General features: G+C 51.4%; 1 protein-coding gene across 3 annotated transcripts in view; it reads left to right on the top strand.

Moving 5' to 3' along the window:
* Positions 1 to 8,174: 8,174 nt before the first annotated feature.
* PAIP2B (poly(A) binding protein interacting protein 2B) overlaps positions 8,175 to 16,549 on the top strand; it is a 29,880-nt gene continuing 21,505 nt past the window's right edge. The window contains exon 1 of one of the 3 annotated variants that reach the window (XM_070948272.1): positions 8,175 to 8,249. The gene's annotated coding sequence lies outside the window, so the exon portion shown is untranslated. Of the gene's footprint in view, positions 8,258 to 16,549 lie in introns of all 3 variants that reach the window. The other 2 variants (XM_070948270.1, XM_070948271.1) reach the window with 2 other exon arrangements.

The raw sequence follows: 16,549 nt of genomic DNA, 5'->3' as shown, positions 1-16,549 counted from the left end.
GCGCTCCTTTTCGCCATGCCCGGGACTTCGGGCGCGAGACGAGCGGGGGGGGAGGGACGCGCCGGGCGCCTGCGCAGTTCGTGCCGCGGAAAGACACTGGATTGCGCGCGGTGGAAGCGCGGCTCTTCGCGGCGGAGCGTGCAGGCGTCCCGTTTGCACCCTGCAAAGGCCTGGAGGGGCCCCCGGGGGCCATCGCAAAGAAAGCCAGTCCATGCACGGGAGCCTAATCTGCTGGATTGCAGCTGGAATTGTGCAAACCCGCTTTCATCTCCACTGGCCATCCATCCATCCCTCCATCCCGCCCCAGTTATTGCAACCGTCATGGGAAGAAGGGTGGCCGGTCTAGAGAAGAGAAGCACCAGGGGAGGCATGAGAGCAGGGTCCCAATATCTGAGGGGCTGCCACAGAGAGGAGGGGGTCGACCTACCCTCCAAAGCACCAGAAGCAACGGGTGGAAACTACTAAAGGAGAGAAGCAGCCTGGAAATAAGGACGAATTTCTTTGACAGTGAGGACAATTAACCTGTGGAACCACTTGCCACCAGAACTTGTGGGTGCCTCACTGGTGGTTTTTAAGAGGAGAGTGGGCAGCCGCTTGTCGGAAATGGTGTCGGGTTTCCTGCCAGAGTAGGGGGTTGGACTAGAAGACCTCCACCCAAATTCTATCGTTTGACCATAGGGGGGGGGCTGCAATGGTCGTAAGTGTGAAAAGCCGTCGGTGTTTAATGTACAATGAAAATGTGATGAAAGAGAAGTAACCTATACGCACAATTCACATGCAACGGGTCATGAGACAGCTTTCCCAGTGCTGGTGGAACTGGTCTCTGAACAAATGGTTGTAAGTTCAGGCTAGAGCAGCGATTTTTGACCTTGGCCACTTTAAAAGGGGGTGGGCTTCGACCCCCAGAATTCCCCAGCCAGCGTGGGAAGAAGATGCTGTTGCCTACAGAAGGGAGAACTTTCTCAGTTCTGGAAGAGAAAAACTTAAGTCCTCGGAAAGGATGACTGAGATGAGTGGCCATCAGAACTGAACGAACAAATAAGTAAATACGGGTAATCTTTGACTTACGACCGTTCACTTAGTGACCATTCAAAGTTACAACGGCACTGAAAAAAGGGACTTGGGGGCCCTTTTTCACACTTATGACCATTGCAGCATTCCTGTGGTCACGTGATCGAAATTCGGATGCTTGGCAACTGGTTCCTATTTATGGCGGGCGCTGTCTCCCAGGGTTACGGGATCTCCTTTTGCGACCTGACCAGCCAAGTCAAGGGGGAAGCCGGATTCACTTAACAACCGGGTGACTTAATTCCACAACAGCTGGGATCCACTTAACAACTCTGGCAAGAAAGGTTGTAAAATAAATAAATAAACAATAAATAAATAAATAAAAAGGGGACAAATGCACATGAATACAGGGTTGTTTCTCTGTGTCATAGAATAGAGCTGGGCATATGCATAATTTTGTATTTATATATTCTGTCACACGTCGTGTATATTGGAGGTGGGAACCCTTTGAGAGCTGCAGGCAATGAAATTTCATTTTAATCTATGCCGATTAGCATACATTCAAAGTGACACTAAATTTGTTTATTCAAAACTGACTTTACATCTTGCTTAGCAATGGAAATGATGAATTGGAACTGTGGTCATAAGTCGAGGACCCACTGCAAATAAAACAGGTTCTGCAGCGGCTGGGTTCCCTGCCTCTCTCCGGTGGCCTTGCTGGGTCTTCCTCTGAAGGGCTGTTTCTCAGCCCCCGGAGAGAGGGGGACGCTGTTAGAAAGCCGAGCAAAGAGGCAGGGTGACTTCTGAGGATTAGCTGTATGGAGTTAATTCTCACACAGGCTGCCAAACGCCGAGTAATAAGAAACTTGGAGCAGAGGATGTTCCTCCCTCCCTCTTCCAGGTCTCAGCACTCTTGCGCTAAAATCATTTCCCGTCTCCTGTTCCTCCGCTCTCCTCTTAACTTCTGGCAACGGGTTTTGCACCTGGACCGCCTGCCGAAGGAGCAGGATGCTTGTGCAAAGTTTGTTTGCAAACTTGCTCAATGTCAAAAAGGAGATGAAAATAGTGTTAGCAAAAACCCTAGTAAGGTGTTGTGGCCCGCCAGTGGCCTGCGCGGATCGTGGCTGATCCCGAGGAAGAGGAGGCTGGTGTGGGGTTGTGCCAGCAGCCTGCGCAGCCGGTGCTCGTGTCTGACAGCGAGGAGGCTGAAGAGGATTTGGTGCCAGAGGCCGAGACTCAGCCAGGGCCTTCAGAACCTCCAGAGGCTCCTTCAAGTGGAGAGAGTGAAGTGGAGGAGCCCCTCCCCAATGCTCGAGCACGCAAGGGCTGCCAAAAGGCAGGAGTGGCTACTCAGCAGGAGGTCTACTCGAGAGTAGGGTACAGCCCTGCTAGCCACGTGACCACGGAAGCGTCTTCGGAGAACGGTGGCTCCCTCGGCCAAGAGTCCCTGGAGTTGGGCATGACTGGACAGGGAAAACCTTCACCTTTCAAGGAGTCTCCTCGGACCTTATGACCAAATCCCTGCAGTTATTTAGTGAATATCACGTGGCTGTTAAGCAAATCCGGCTGCGCACCAAGCCACGCCCACAGAACCGGTAGGGAAAAAAATTGGATTTCACCCCTGATCCCACCCACAGCAAGGCAGACGCCCACTTTCATCCAGGACACCGGGGGTGGGTGGGAGCCCAGCACCTTGGCAGCATCATAAGCCAGAATAACAAGAGTTGGAAGGGACCTCGGAGGTCTTCTAGTCCAACCCCCAGCCACTGTGGTGGCCCTACGGACATGCCATGCCTGTTTGGGCCCTTGGAAGGTCAGGCAATGGGCCTCCCGGGCATTCCTCTCCTGACCCACCTGGAGGGGAGGAGCCTTGAGCCCAGGGCCAGCAGGCGCTTAGCCAAATGGAAAAGGAGCAAGAAAACCAGTTGCGTAACAGCGCGATGGGTGGCGCATCAATTTTTTAAAAATGAAAATAAAATAGTCTGCTGAGCCTGGATAGCTCAGCAGACTAATGCATTGTAATTTAACTCCAGCTGCCTGCAATTACTGCAAGTTCAAATCTCACCAGGCTCAAGGTTGACTCAGCCTTCCGTCCTTTCTAAGGTAGGTGAAATGAGGACCCAGTTTGTGGGGGCAATAAGATGACTTTGTATAAATATACAAAAGGATGAAGGCTATTGCTTAACGCATTGTAAGCCGCCCTGAGTCTCCGGAGAAGGGCGGCATATAAATCAAATTAAAAAAATAAAAAATAATAAATAAAATAAAATAATAAAATAAAATAAATAAAATAAAATAATAAAATAAAGGGAGGTGCCCCATCCTGCAGGGCAGAGCCTCACAGCCACTTACCTCTTGAGAGGCTTGGGGGGGTGTGCTGAGCCCTTGCCCCCTTGCATCTTCCCATAGTAAGGCCGGTGGGCATCCAGGCAGATGATCTCTGGCTGCTGGGGGTGGGGTGGGGGAAGGGCAGTCACGGGGGTCCCCTCCAAGCCGTCCTGTCCATGGGTGGGGGAGAGAATCTGGCAAAAGCGAGGGGCTGGATGTAAGACCAAGACCCCCTTGCTAAACTGCAGGGATGTCGGGGAAGGGCCTCGTTCCCAAAGGACGGAGGACTCCCTGACCTTCGTCCTCCCATCAGGATCAAAGTTTCGAGCCCCCACGGCTTCCTCCAGCCTCCCTCCCTCCTTCCCCGGCCTGGTGGTTCTCTTGGGGACTTGAGTGACAGCCGAGAGGCGACAGGAAAATGACACCTCGGTCACCACCCCCGTCATGGGACTCACTGCCCCCCCCACATCTCCTTGGCAAGGTGCCAAGGCCCAGCGGCCAGTCGCTCACGTCCAGCTGGCTAGCTCAGAGGCAGGGATGGGGTCAGGCCAGATGAAGACACCTGGTTCGGGGTCAGGTCTGCTTTCAGAGCTGATTCAAACCACCAGATGGCGCCCTTGTTCTGCTGCTCCAACCCAGAGCCTAGTCCTTGACTTATGACCAGAATTGAGCTCCAAATTTCTGTTGCTAAGGGAAACCATGGAACGACCTTTCTTGCCACTGTTGTTAAGTGAATTCCTGCACGGCTGTTAAGTGAATCTGGCTTCCCCCGTTGACTTTGCTCGTCAGAAGGTCTCTGAAAGGGATCACGTGAACCGTCATACAGCGACCGTCATAAATGTGAGTCTGTAGTTTGATCTTGTGACTTTGAGGATGCCGCAACAGTCATAAGTGTGAAAAATGGTCCTAAGTCACTTTTTCCAGGGGCGTGGTAACTCTGAACAGCCACTAAAGGAACTGTTGTAAGTTGGGGACTGCCTGTCCTTGCAGAAAGTTCAGAGAAATCCCGCAAGCAGCCAAGACTGATTTTTTTCCTATTTGGGGGACGTCTCCAAGGTGGGACCGGTGCCAAAAGGTCAGCCTGGCTGCCCAACCCTCTGGCCAAGGCCCTGCCTGATTTCTTGACTTTTTTGACCTCCGCTTCATGGCAGCTCCGGATTTGGAGCTTTGCAGGATTTGGTCTCCCGGGGAAAATGTGGTTTTGACGTGGTTCGGTTACCTGGTTGGTTCCCAAAGTCCTATTTTTATTACCTTTATTCCAAATACAATCAAACTTTATTCAATCATAGAGCAGCTTATCTCTACAGATAAGTCCTCGATTTACAACAGTCCATTTAGTGACCAAAGTTACATCAGTGCTGAAAAATGAGACTTACGACCCTTTCTCACACTTACGACCGTTGCAGCATCCTTGTGGTCACGTGATCAAAATTCAGACATTTGGCAATTGATTCATATTTATGACGGGGGCAGTATCCCGGGGTCAACCTTCTGACAAGCAAAGTCCATGGAGAAGCCACTTAAGGACCGTGTTACTAAATTAACAACGGCAGTGGTTCACTTAGCAACAGTGGCAAGAAAGGTCCTAATATGGGACAATAGTCAATGAATGTTTCACTTAGCAACATAAATGTTGGCCTCCATTGGGGTTTTAAGTCAAGGACTAACTATAGGATGCATTCTGGGTCTAACAGAGAGACGAAGTTACAAAATAGTCCTTGATTTACAACCATTCACTTAGCGGTTGTTTGAAGTTACAAGAGCACTGCAAAAACTGACTTATGACTGATCCTCATGCTTACGACCATTGCAGAATTCCCCCCCCCATGGTCACATGACCAAAATTTTGGCCCTTGGCAACCACGGCGTATCTATGATGGTTGCAACATCCTGGAGGGCCAGCCGATTGGCCATTTGCGACCTCTGACACAGGAAGACAAGGGGGGAAGCCAATTCATTTAGCGACTGCATGATTCACTTAACAACTGTAGCGAAAAGATGTGATAAAATCAGACATGACTCAGTTAGCACCTCAGGAACAGAAATTGTGGTCCCCAACCTTTGGTCATAACTCGAGGACTATGTACAGTGAAACCTTCCCTCTGTCGTAAGATGCTGATCTCGTGTTCTTTCAGTGCACAACAACAACACAAGATGTGGATACTGCCACATAGCAGCCACAACTTGTTCCAGTGCTAAGCAAGGCGGTTGCTAAGTGTGTTTTGATCCATTTTATGCCCTTGCTTGCCAGTTAAGTGAATAACTGCCATTGTTAAGTGAGTCATACAGTTGTTAAGCGAATTGGGCTTCCCCCATTATCTCTGCTTATTGGAAGTTCGCAAAAGGGGATCACGTGACTCCAGGACAGTGCGACCGTCATAAATATGAGTCAGTTGCCAAGCATCTGAATTTTGATCACATGATCAACGCTTCAACGGTCATAAGTGTGAAAAACGGTCCCAAGTCCCTTTTTTTCAGTGCTGTTGTAACTTTGAACAGTCACTAAACAAACTGCTATAACTCAAGGACAGCTGCCAAGTGAGTTTTGCTCCATTCTACGACCTTGCCTGCCACAATTTTCAGTTGTTAAGTGAGCAACACGATTATTAAGTGAATCTGGATTCCCTCTGGACTTTGCTTGTCAGGGAGGTCACAAAAGGGGATCACATGACCCCCCCAGGACACTGCAACCGTCATAAATACAAGTCAGTTGCCAAGCGTCCGAGGTTTAATGATGTGCCTGTCCATGGGGATGCAACGGCCGCTAAGGGTCATAATTGTTTACAGTGTGCCTTTGTAACTTTGGTCATTAAACGAACGGTTGTAAATCGAGGACCACCTGTAACATATGCAGAATCCTAGGGTAGGGCTGGAAAGGGACCTAGTGGGTCATCTAGCCCAACCCCTTCAGCCTCCTTCCTCCGAGACTGGCCTCTCTACAAGCCAGGCTGCGAAAGCTGCACTTGCAGCCAGGCGCCACCAGGGGTCGCCAGTCTCCGCTTCTCAGCCGCCCCCTTCCCTCTCGCGCCCGCCCCGCCCCTGCTGCATTCACACGACCAAAAGACACCAGATGCGTGTCCCCATTTCTGCACCGACCCGGGTTCCCCCTTACATTCACACAAAAACTAACCGAGGGGAAACGTAGAGCCCGAGGCAGGGTTCGAATGCTGCCCCCCCCACAACGGGCGTTCGCCTAACTCTCTACGCATGCGCCATGGGGTGGTCGGCAGCCGATCGCGCATGCGCGAAAGTTATTTTCTTTTTCGGGACGGAATTCGCGTAGACACCACCGCGCGGTTTTCACCACCACCCCCGTTTTCCACGAAGGCGCATGCGCAGAGCCTGGAAACTGATTGGAAAAGACGGGGAACCTAGGGAGATATCGGCGGCCAATGGCGGGCGTTCTTGGGCGCCGATTGCGTGTATGCCTCCGCCCCTGCCGAATTTTTTTGCGCATGCGCTAAGGAAAAACAACAACACCCGCATGATTTTTACCAGCAGATGTCAGCAGAGAGCACTGGCAATCAATGCTGCCTGGTGGCCCGTTTTATGACTCGGCTGCAGCAAGTTTAACACCTGGCTTTTTTTTTTTTTTTTGCAACTACAAACTACAGATAGTCCCCAATTTACGACCACCAAAATTTATGTTGATAAGTGAGACATTCGTTAAGTGAGTTTTGCCCCAAGCAGGAGGCTGGACTAGAAGACCTCCAAGGTCTATTCATTTGTTAAGTGAATCCCTGCAGATGTTAAATTAGTCAAATGGTTGTTAAGCGAATCTGGTTTCCCCGTTGATTTTGCTCGTCGTAAAAGGGGATCACGTGACACCCCCCCCAGGGACATAGCAACCGTCAGAAATGTGAGTCAATGGCCAAGACTCCACATAAAAATCACGTGACCAAGGGGATGCTTCAACGGTCGTTAAGTGTGAAAAACGGTCCTAAGTCACATTTTTCAGTGCTGTTGCAACTTTGAATGGTCACTAAATGAACTATTGTAAATTGAGGGCTACCTGTATTCAATTTTAATTGTAAGATGCTTTTCAGAATGAGATGGGGGGGGTTAAATTATTATATTATTATATATTATATATTATAAATGATAGATTTTTAAAAAAGTATCAATTTTGTAGGCTGCTCCATTGTAAACCTTTCCACTCTCCAAGCCCATTTTCCGGGATTTGTTTGCACTGTAATTCTTCCTGGCTGGGTTTCCTCGTGGTCTCCCATCCAGCAGCAAAGGCCAGGAGCTGCAGCGACGCTTGCAAGGGGGAAACTGCTGCCCAAGCCACGTGTCGGCGCTGCGGTCAGGCCAAGCTATTTTTCGGGGGGGGGACATCGATAAAGCCTTTCGACCAAGACAAAGAGCCGAGCTGCGACGGGACCGCGTTTTCCCCCCCATCGCGGTCTTGGTTTAGTCCCTTCTCGGATTGGCGGAGGTCTTTGTGGCTTCATCCAATCATCGCCCGTCTGGGCAGCAGAGGCGGGGTCCGCCGAAGGCCAATGGCTCGTCATCGCAGGGCTGCCACGTGGGAGACGCAGCCGCTTTGAAGACGGAGGGGGGCGAGGGCAGAGCCTCCGCCAATCAGCGCTCGGAAAGAGGGGGCCCCCCGCCTACGTCACGGGCGGCCCAGGCACGCGGAGCCCCCCCCTCGAGCGAGGAAAGGCGTCGGACGGGTCTGCGGGCCAATGAGGTGAGGGCGTCCCGACGGCGGGCCTCGTCGACGAGCGGCCAATGGGCGGCGCGCTGTCAGGGGCGGCGAGGCGCGAGCCAATGGGCAGGGCGGGGAGGGGCGTGGCGCGGCGGGGAGGGGCGTGGCCGGGGCTGAGGGAGCGCGAGCGGGCGAGTCGGGCTGAGGCGGCCCAGCGGGCGGGCGGGCATCGCGCAGCGGCGGAGGCCCCGCGGGGCCCACGGTAGGTAGGTAGGTGGCAACGCGGACGCGGCGGGGAAGAGCGGCCGGGCCCGACATGGGGACCGGCAGCTGCGAGAGGGCAGAGGGACCCCGGAAACCCCCCCCTTAAAGCCAGGCCAACCGCGCTCCCCGGGCCCGCTGCCTCGCACCAGGAGGGCCTCCGCCTCTCGGCCCCTTTAAGGTGGGTAGGCTACAGCTCCCAGAAGCCCCAGCCCAGCCTGCTTTAAGGTGGGTGGACTACAGCACCCAGAAGCCCCAGCCCAGCCTGCTTTAAGGTGGGTGGACTACAGCTCCCAGAAGCCCCAGCCCAGCCTGCTTTAAAGTGGGTGGACTACAGTTCCCAGAATCCCCAGCCCAGCCTGCTTTAAGGTGGGTGGACTACAGTTCCCAGAAGCCCCAGCCCAGCCTGCTTTAAGGTGGGTGGACTACAGTTCCCAGAAGCCCCAGCCCAGCCTGCTTTAAAGTGGGTGGACTACAGCACCCAGAATCCCCAGCCTAGCCTGCTTTAAGGTGGGTGGACTACAGTTCCCAGAAGCCCCCACCTAACTACTTTAAGATGGGGGGCTTAAAACCCTAGAAAACTCCCAGAATCCCCTGCCCGGCCTGGTTCAAGATTGGGGTCTTCACGCCCTAGAATTCCCTAGCCAGGTGCTTTGAGATGGGTGGACTCCAACTCCCAGACTCCACCACCCAGTCTGTTTTAAGAGGGCTGTACTCTCAACTCCTAGAACCTCCCATTCCCAGCCAGGCTGCTTTAAGATGGGGGGCCTTCAAGCCCCAGAATCCCCTTTATGGTGGGTGCACTCCGTTTCCCAGAATGCCCCACTCACCTTGCTTGAAGAAGGATGGGCCACAAGTCCCAGAATTCCCCAGCCAATAAATCCGTTTTAGGATAGGTGGAGTAGAATTCCCTAGCCAGCTGGGTGTGGGATTCTGGGAATCGGAGTCCACCCACCTTTAAACCATGCTGGCTGGGGAATTCTGGGAGTCGGCTCATCGAAAAGACCCTGAGGTTGAGAAATTTGGTGTATTTGCCAACCTTCCTTTCCCCATTGCAAAGCTGGAAAACAGAGCCCCTCCTCTCCTCCGAATCTCCTTCCTGTGGATAGTGGTAGATTTACCTTTTAATTTTTAAACTCTAAATTAACTCCATTTATTTATTGGATTTCTCTCTTGTGTTGCTTGACCCAATGAAGGCTGTTGGGGGGAATGTAAGAAATATTGAGCAGACTCGTCTCCCACCTTTGCCTGTATTGTTTTGGGTTGGATTTGGGGGAATTAAAAAAATGGATATAGCAAACATGTATATTCTGGTTTCGGGTAACTTTAGTTAATGGACAACGGACTTGTATTTTTTTGTGCTGAATGTTGTGATGTAGTAGAGCAGTCCCTGAAGCGGGTCTGGCGTGAGTTGACTTTGCCCTATCTTGGTTTCTGCTTGGAAAAAGGCTGGCTGGGCTGTTTTGTAGCATTCGGGGCAATGGCGAAATTTTGTGGGGCGCTCCTGAATGGAGTTCCTGTCTGGCTTGTACCTGAAGCCAAGAGGTTGGGCCTCTTTTGCCAAGACTGGTTCTACAAGCCAGGTGCTCTGGTGGCTTCCAAAGGATGAGGATTCAATTATGGAGGTTGGGAATGGCAACCTCCCTCATCCTCAGCTGTTCTTTGAGGGAAGAATGCCATAGAATGAGAGCAAACCCCACTCTAGCACTGATGGTGTTACATAGTTAGGTCAAGAAATATCTGCAAGAAAACAACCAGCTCAGAGAGCACCAAGGACCCCACAGCCCACCCCCCCTTTAGGCATGTTTCTGTGAGGTGCCTTCTGGTAGGTAAATATAACCAAACACCTTTCAAAAAGCAGCCATGGTTTTAGACAGCTGGGAAATAACAAAACATTTGCATTCTGTCAATGGACTAGTCAGACTTTCCACGCAGAAAGAGCTGTTCTTCACTAAACAAAAGGACAGGCAGCTTCAGCCAAAGAAAACCATTAAAGCAACAATCTTACTGTGTAAAACAGTATTATACCTTTTCCACTTCACAAATCCCACTCCCTCCTAGCACTGGTGATGTTACCTAGTTGGGTAATGAAACGTCTGCAAGAAAGCCACCAAGCTCAGAGAGCACTGGGGGACCCAACAATGTTACCCATGATTCGCTTGTGCATCCCACAGGAAACGGGGGAACCGCCTGCTAGATCCCACAAGGGGAGAAAGCCCCATCCGGAGGAGGAATGGAGGTGGAGTGGCTGGTGCTCCTTTGGGTGCCTCTTTGGGAGGGGGCCCTCGACTCCAATTAGGGGTGGGAGCTTAAGGCCCTCTGAATGCCTGCCAAACCAGAAAAACTTGTATTTTGTTGAGCTTGCACAGGAGAGGCCCCTGAGGAAAAGTTAGTGCGTCGGACAGGTTTGCAAAGCGAGGCAGCCTGGGAGCGCCAGCCATTCCTGGCCTTATCCAGGGGAGGAGGGGGGGTGGAAAGGTGTGGAAAAAATAGCGACTTCTGGCTTTTGAAGGGCGAAGAAAAACATTGCACGGAGTTTAACATTTCCCGGTGCACAATTGGGCTATTGTTTCTCAGCCTCCCTTTGACCTCTGGTGAGAGATCTTGGGCAAATGATTGTGTTGGATCCCAGATCCCTTCCATCTCGTTCACTCCTGCTCCTATCAGGTTTGTGCAGGAGTCCCTCCCGGTTGCTCCCATTTTCAAGGTTTTTTTGTTTTTTAGGGGAAACCACCAAGAGCCGTTGGGTTCCTTTTGTTCGTTTTTCTGTCAATTCAGCAAAAGCCGCTCCGTCTCTCTCTCGGTGAGGAGGAATGCCGGGCCAATAATCAAAAGAGATCCTGAGCCTTTTTTTGTGGGTGTAGGAAGAAAGGCCACGATGGGAGGTAAACGGCCAAAGTTACAACCGCACTGAAAAATGTGACTTGTGGCTGTTTTTCACACGGCTGTTGCAGCAACCTCACCATCACGGGATCAAAATTCAGATGCTTGGCAGCTGGTTCATATTTATGACGGTCACAGTGTCCCGGAGTCTTTTTGCGACCTCCTGACAAATCCAAGGGGGAAGCCAGATTCACTTAACAACCTGGTTACTAACTTATCGACTGCAGTGATTCACAGCTGTGGCAAGAAAGGTCATAAAACGGGGGAAAGACTCACTTTTAACAAATGTCTGACTTAGCAGCAGAAATTTCGTCCTCGGTTGTGGTCGTAAGCCGAGGACTGCCTGTTGTATTGAAACAGCCCCCCGCAGGCTGATTCCCTCCATTCCTGAGCTGGGCCAGCCATGATGGCATCCTCTGGCTATTTACTAGCAAAGCCTCAGAGTTTGACCCAGAACTTGTGACGATATGATATGACGGTTAAAAGCGGAGCCCTTTCGCCCGCCAAGAAATACCCTTGGCTGATTTACTGGGAATTGGGTTTCGATGGAGGCCGCGTCTCGGATCCTGGTCTGAGCGGGTAATCCGGCTGCCTATCGTGGCTTGCAAGAGACCCAGCCACCATGTGTGTGGGATTGTGCTTTCATTGGCCTACGTATCGAACCTCCACAGAGCTTGCTGGTGCTGGATCTGTGTCTGAAAGCCGGGCTTGTGATTTTGCTGAATCGGTGGGGTCTCCGTGCAGCATTTAAGAAGAAAGGAGAGGAAGGTGCAGTGAGTAAGGGAGGAGGAGGAGGAGGAGGCTGTTAGGAGGGGGGGGGAAACCATTTCACAGAAGCCTCTAAGCCAGCCTCACCAGCCGCAGCAAGCTCTGGCCGGCCTTCCGTGTGCGTTGCGCCTCCCCTTGTCTGCCCAACGAGCAGGGAATGTGGGAGTTCATCACGGCTATTTTTACTAGCAGCCGTTCAGCCTGGCTGGGTGTCTGAACGAACTCTTTGCCTGGAACAAGGCAGCCGCGAGACTGGCTTGAGGGTTAGCTTCTTCCCAACTAACCACCGTTGAAATTAAAGGAAGGGGCTTACAGGAAACAAGCTGGAATTATTATTATTATTATTTAAAGCTGATGTTTCTAGGCAGTCTGCGGTCATACTGGAAAGAAGTGGGGGTGGGTAGAACCATTCAACCGGGGTTTGATTTAAACTAGCCCAGGTGACCAGGCAGCCTTAAAATAAAAACCCCAATAAATAGACTTTAAGGTTGAAAAGGGAGGCACGGAGGGTGCGACCATGTAAGAAATGCCTCCAAGATGTGCAGTAAAATGGAGAGAATGAAAGTGTATTAATCTACCCGGAATAAAAGCGTCAGAGGAGCCCAACTGTCAGACCCAACTTGGAAGAAGAGGATGGGGGGTTGGGGGGGGGAGGAAGGCCGTTGTCCTGGCAGACTCCCGTGCTGAACAGGAAGCCTTTAGGGGACTTCCTGTTGGGAAAGCCTGGAGCCATTCCAGAGCCTGGGAACCTCTTCTCCGGAGTCTGGCTTTGGCGTGTCTCACTTCAAGGGGCGGCCCCACGCCAACTTTACGGAGCTTCCAGTTTGAGCTTCGGCAGCCTTGAATGGCGGAAGAAGTTGCAGCAATGGAGCCAAAAGGGGTTTCGGAGGATGGAGAGCGGAGCAGCCCTAGGAGAGGGCTCCCCGTTGCCTCCTCCCCTCTTCCTTACAACCTTTAACTTCCAGCTTTCGTCCGTAGGTAGAAGAAGCTGAATCATTTTTGCCGGTTTCGGGAAGCGTTGCGTGGTGACAGAACTTGGCTCAAAGCTTTGGGTAGCGTTGCTCGCCCTTTTCAGACGTCTCTCTCTCTCTCCCTGCCAGCTCTGCTCTTCTGCACAACGGAGCAAGCGGGGCCGAGGGAGAGCAGGCAGGGGGGGCGGGGGCCGCACTGGCCCTTGTGGAGAGAAATACGGGCATGGGGGGGTCTCGAGATGGTTGAACGGGGTAAGGAGACCCCCCCCCACCGCCCGCCTGTCTTTTTAATTTTGGGTTTTGTATAATTTAAAAAAATTTCCTTGGTCTATCTGCACAGGGCCTCCCTCCAAAGTCTAACTCTGACTTAAAACGGTTCATTTAGTGACTGGTCGAAGTTAACAGTGGCACTGAAAAAAGGGGCAGGATTGTTTTTCATATTTACGACCATTGCGGCCTCCCCTGTGGTCACGTGATCAAAATTCAGACACGTGGCAACTGACTCCTATTTATGACGGTCGCAGTGCCCCAAAGGGCTCATGGGATCCTCTTGGCGACTTTCTGACCAGCAAACTGTCTGGGGAAGCCAGATACACAGACCAGCTGTGTTACTGACTTAACAACTGAAGTGATTCACTTAACGACTGTGGCAAGGCAACTCGTAAAATGAGGCAAAACTCCTGTCTCGCTTAGCGGCAGAAATGTGGGGCTCGGTTGCAAATTGAATGTGAAGGACAGCCCTTAGGCCTGCCGGAGTCGCCTTATAGAGAAGAAGGACAGCATAAATATTGAATAAAGAAAATTAAATAGATCCCAAAGATAGCATGGAACTGGCACAGCTTCCAAGGAGGCGCTTAGAGCGGCTGCCCACTCCAAGCTAGCTTTGCAAATCAGGGAGTGAGGAAGGCCCTGACAAAATACTTTCTCCTCCTCCTCCCACTCTCTGGAGGATACAGAGTTTCCTGAACTTGGCTTCCAGTTGTTTCTCTTTTTAACAAAGCGCTGGAGTTCCAGCTGTTTCCGCCCTTCTCGGACCACCCTGATGAATCCGACCTGGCTCAAAAGCTTGGAGGGTGAGCAGGGATGCCTTTTATTCCACCTCCTTCTACCTGGGCTCCTACAGAGCACGGCTCTCCAACCTTGGCAACTTGAAGCCTGGCGGACTTCAACTCCCAGAATTCCCCAGCCAGCTTTGCGGACTTCCACTCCCAGAGTTGAAGTCCTCCAGGCTTAAAGTTGCCAAGATTGGAGACCCCTGCTATAGAGGTACCCCTCACACTTATGACCACAACTGAGCCCAAGATTCTTGTTAAGTGAGACAGTTGTCAAGTGAGTTTTGCCCCATTTAGCAACCCCGGTTGTTAAGTGAATCTGGCTTCCCCATTGATTTAGCTTGTCAGAAAGTCATGAAAGGAGATCACATGACCTCAGGACCCAGCAACGGTCATAAAATGAATCAATTGCCAAGCGTCTGAATTTTGATCACGTGACCACGGGGATGCTGCAAAGGTCATAACTTTGAAAAAGGGTCATAAGTCACATGTTTCAGTGCCGGTGTAACTTTGAACAGTCACTAAACGAACTGTTGAGGACGACCTCCACCTAATTTCGGCCGTGTGAGCTAATTGTCCCCAAACTTTTGAAAAATGTCTTTTTTTAGTCCGGCAGCTATAAAATTAGATATTCCAACCTTGCAGGAAAAACCTGGTGGCATCCTATAGAAAGCATGCTTTATGGTAGTGGGAAGTGTGAGGCACACTGATGGTGCTATGAATGACAGTGTGAATATTTATATAGCTGTGCTGGCTGGAGAATTCTGGGAGTTGAAGTCCACAAGTCTTAAAGCTGCCAAGTTGAAGACCTCTGATCTATATCATAAGCCGGTCAGGGTTGGAATGGAGAGCCACGTGAGGAGGGGAGTTCAAATTCAACGCAGCCAAAGCATCAAAAGCCCGTTTTGGGCTCTGCTCTTCTTTGGGTGCCAGTGTCTCCTTCTAACCCAAATGGGCCACAGGCCCATTGGTGTGCTTTATTATTCTTTTTAAAGCCCTGGCACTTCTCAGGAACACTCATAATTATGGACATTTAATGACTTTGCGAAAGGTGCAAAGAAGAGCAACTAAGTTGATTAAGGACCTGGAGACTAAAACATATGAACAACCGTTGTAGGAATTGGGTATGGCCAGTCTGGAGGAAAAAAAGAACCATGAGTATTCCAGTATTTGGATACAGGAATACTAATTGCATATTGGTATCCAGTATTGGATAGCAGTGATCCAGCATTGAGGGGCTGCCCCCAAAAGAGGGGATCTGACTATTCTCCAAAGCACAACAGGAAGGCAGGACAACCTGGAATGAAGGAGAAACTTCCTAACAGTGAGGACAGTTAACCAGTGGAACTGCTTGCATTCAGAAATCGTGGGCGCTCCATCCCTGAAGGTTCTTAAGAAGAAACTAGACAGCCACTTAACTGAAGTAGTATAGGTCAGGGTTGGTGAACGTTATCGGCACTGAGTGCTGAAATGGAAGTGGCGGGGGGGGGGAGGCGGGGATCACCGGAAACCGGAAGAGCAGTTCCCTGGCGTGCTGAGAAGCTGAGCTTCCAGTTTCTGGCATGCAGATGCACACCAGGAAGCTGAGCTTTTGGTTTCTGATGCACATGTGCGTGCAAAGACCAGCTGGCGCGCCAGAATCCGGAAGAGCAACGGGTGACAGCTGGGGTGCCCGGAGAGATGGTTCTGCATGCCACTTCCAGCACATGTGCCATAGGTTCCCCATCACTGGTATAGGTTCTGCTTGAGTGGGGGATGGACTAGAAGACCTCCAAGGTCCCTTACAGCTCTATTCCGATTGATTGACGGACATGTCACATTTGCACAATGGATGTGTTGGGAAACGGGATGACGGGAAAACAGGTCAGGGGGTGGGGCTGCTCTGCCTGTCAGTTGACGGTAGTCACCCTCCCACGGCTGGCAAGTCCAGGCCAGCCTCCCCCGAACGGTGCCACATCCCTGCGGAGCTTGTTCCGTGGCTTTGCATGTCCACAAGGCACTGTTCCCCACCTGCGGAGCACGGAGCGGGATGCCTGGGTTTGGTTACCGTCAGCAGCTGCTTCTCCCCTCGCCTGAACTCAGTGACTTCGGTCTCCAAGGCTGAGGAAGGCGATAGAGGCGGCAGCTGGCTCCCTTACTCCTGGCACGGCCTCACCGTTGGCACATGCCAGGCATGCCTCACGTAGTGGGCCTTTGAATTCTCCCTCTCTGTCTCGCTGTTTCTCAACCTGGGCAGCTTTAGGACCGGTGGACTTCAGCTCCCAGAATTCTTAAAGGTCTTAAAGGTGCCCAGATAAGAAACATTGCTCTGTCTTTTAAATTCACTTTAGATTTCACCCACCCCAAGTCTTGCGCTGCCTCGTCGTGGAAAGATAAGTGTCTCTGTCCAGTCAGGACTATATAGGTAGTCCCTGACATACAACCACTCGTTTAGCGACCATTTGAAGTTGAAAAATGGGACTTAACGGCCACGGTTGCGCCATCCCTAGGATCACGTGATCAAAATCCGGGTGACTCTCATTTATGATGGCTGAAGCATCCCTTTTGCGATCTTACGACAAGCAACGTGGGGAAGCCAGATTTCACTTAACAGCCTGTGGGACTAAACAGGCAAAACTCAACAACGG

Source organism: Pituophis catenifer, unplaced genomic scaffold, assembly GCF_029215685.1.
Source record: "Pituophis catenifer annectens isolate HBS135680 unplaced genomic scaffold, rPitCat1.0.hap2 SCAF_8, whole genome shotgun sequence".
NCBI classification, from domain to species: domain Eukaryota; kingdom Metazoa; phylum Chordata; class Lepidosauria; order Squamata; family Colubridae; genus Pituophis; species Pituophis catenifer.
This window is presented reverse-complemented; position numbering and strand designations above follow the sequence as displayed.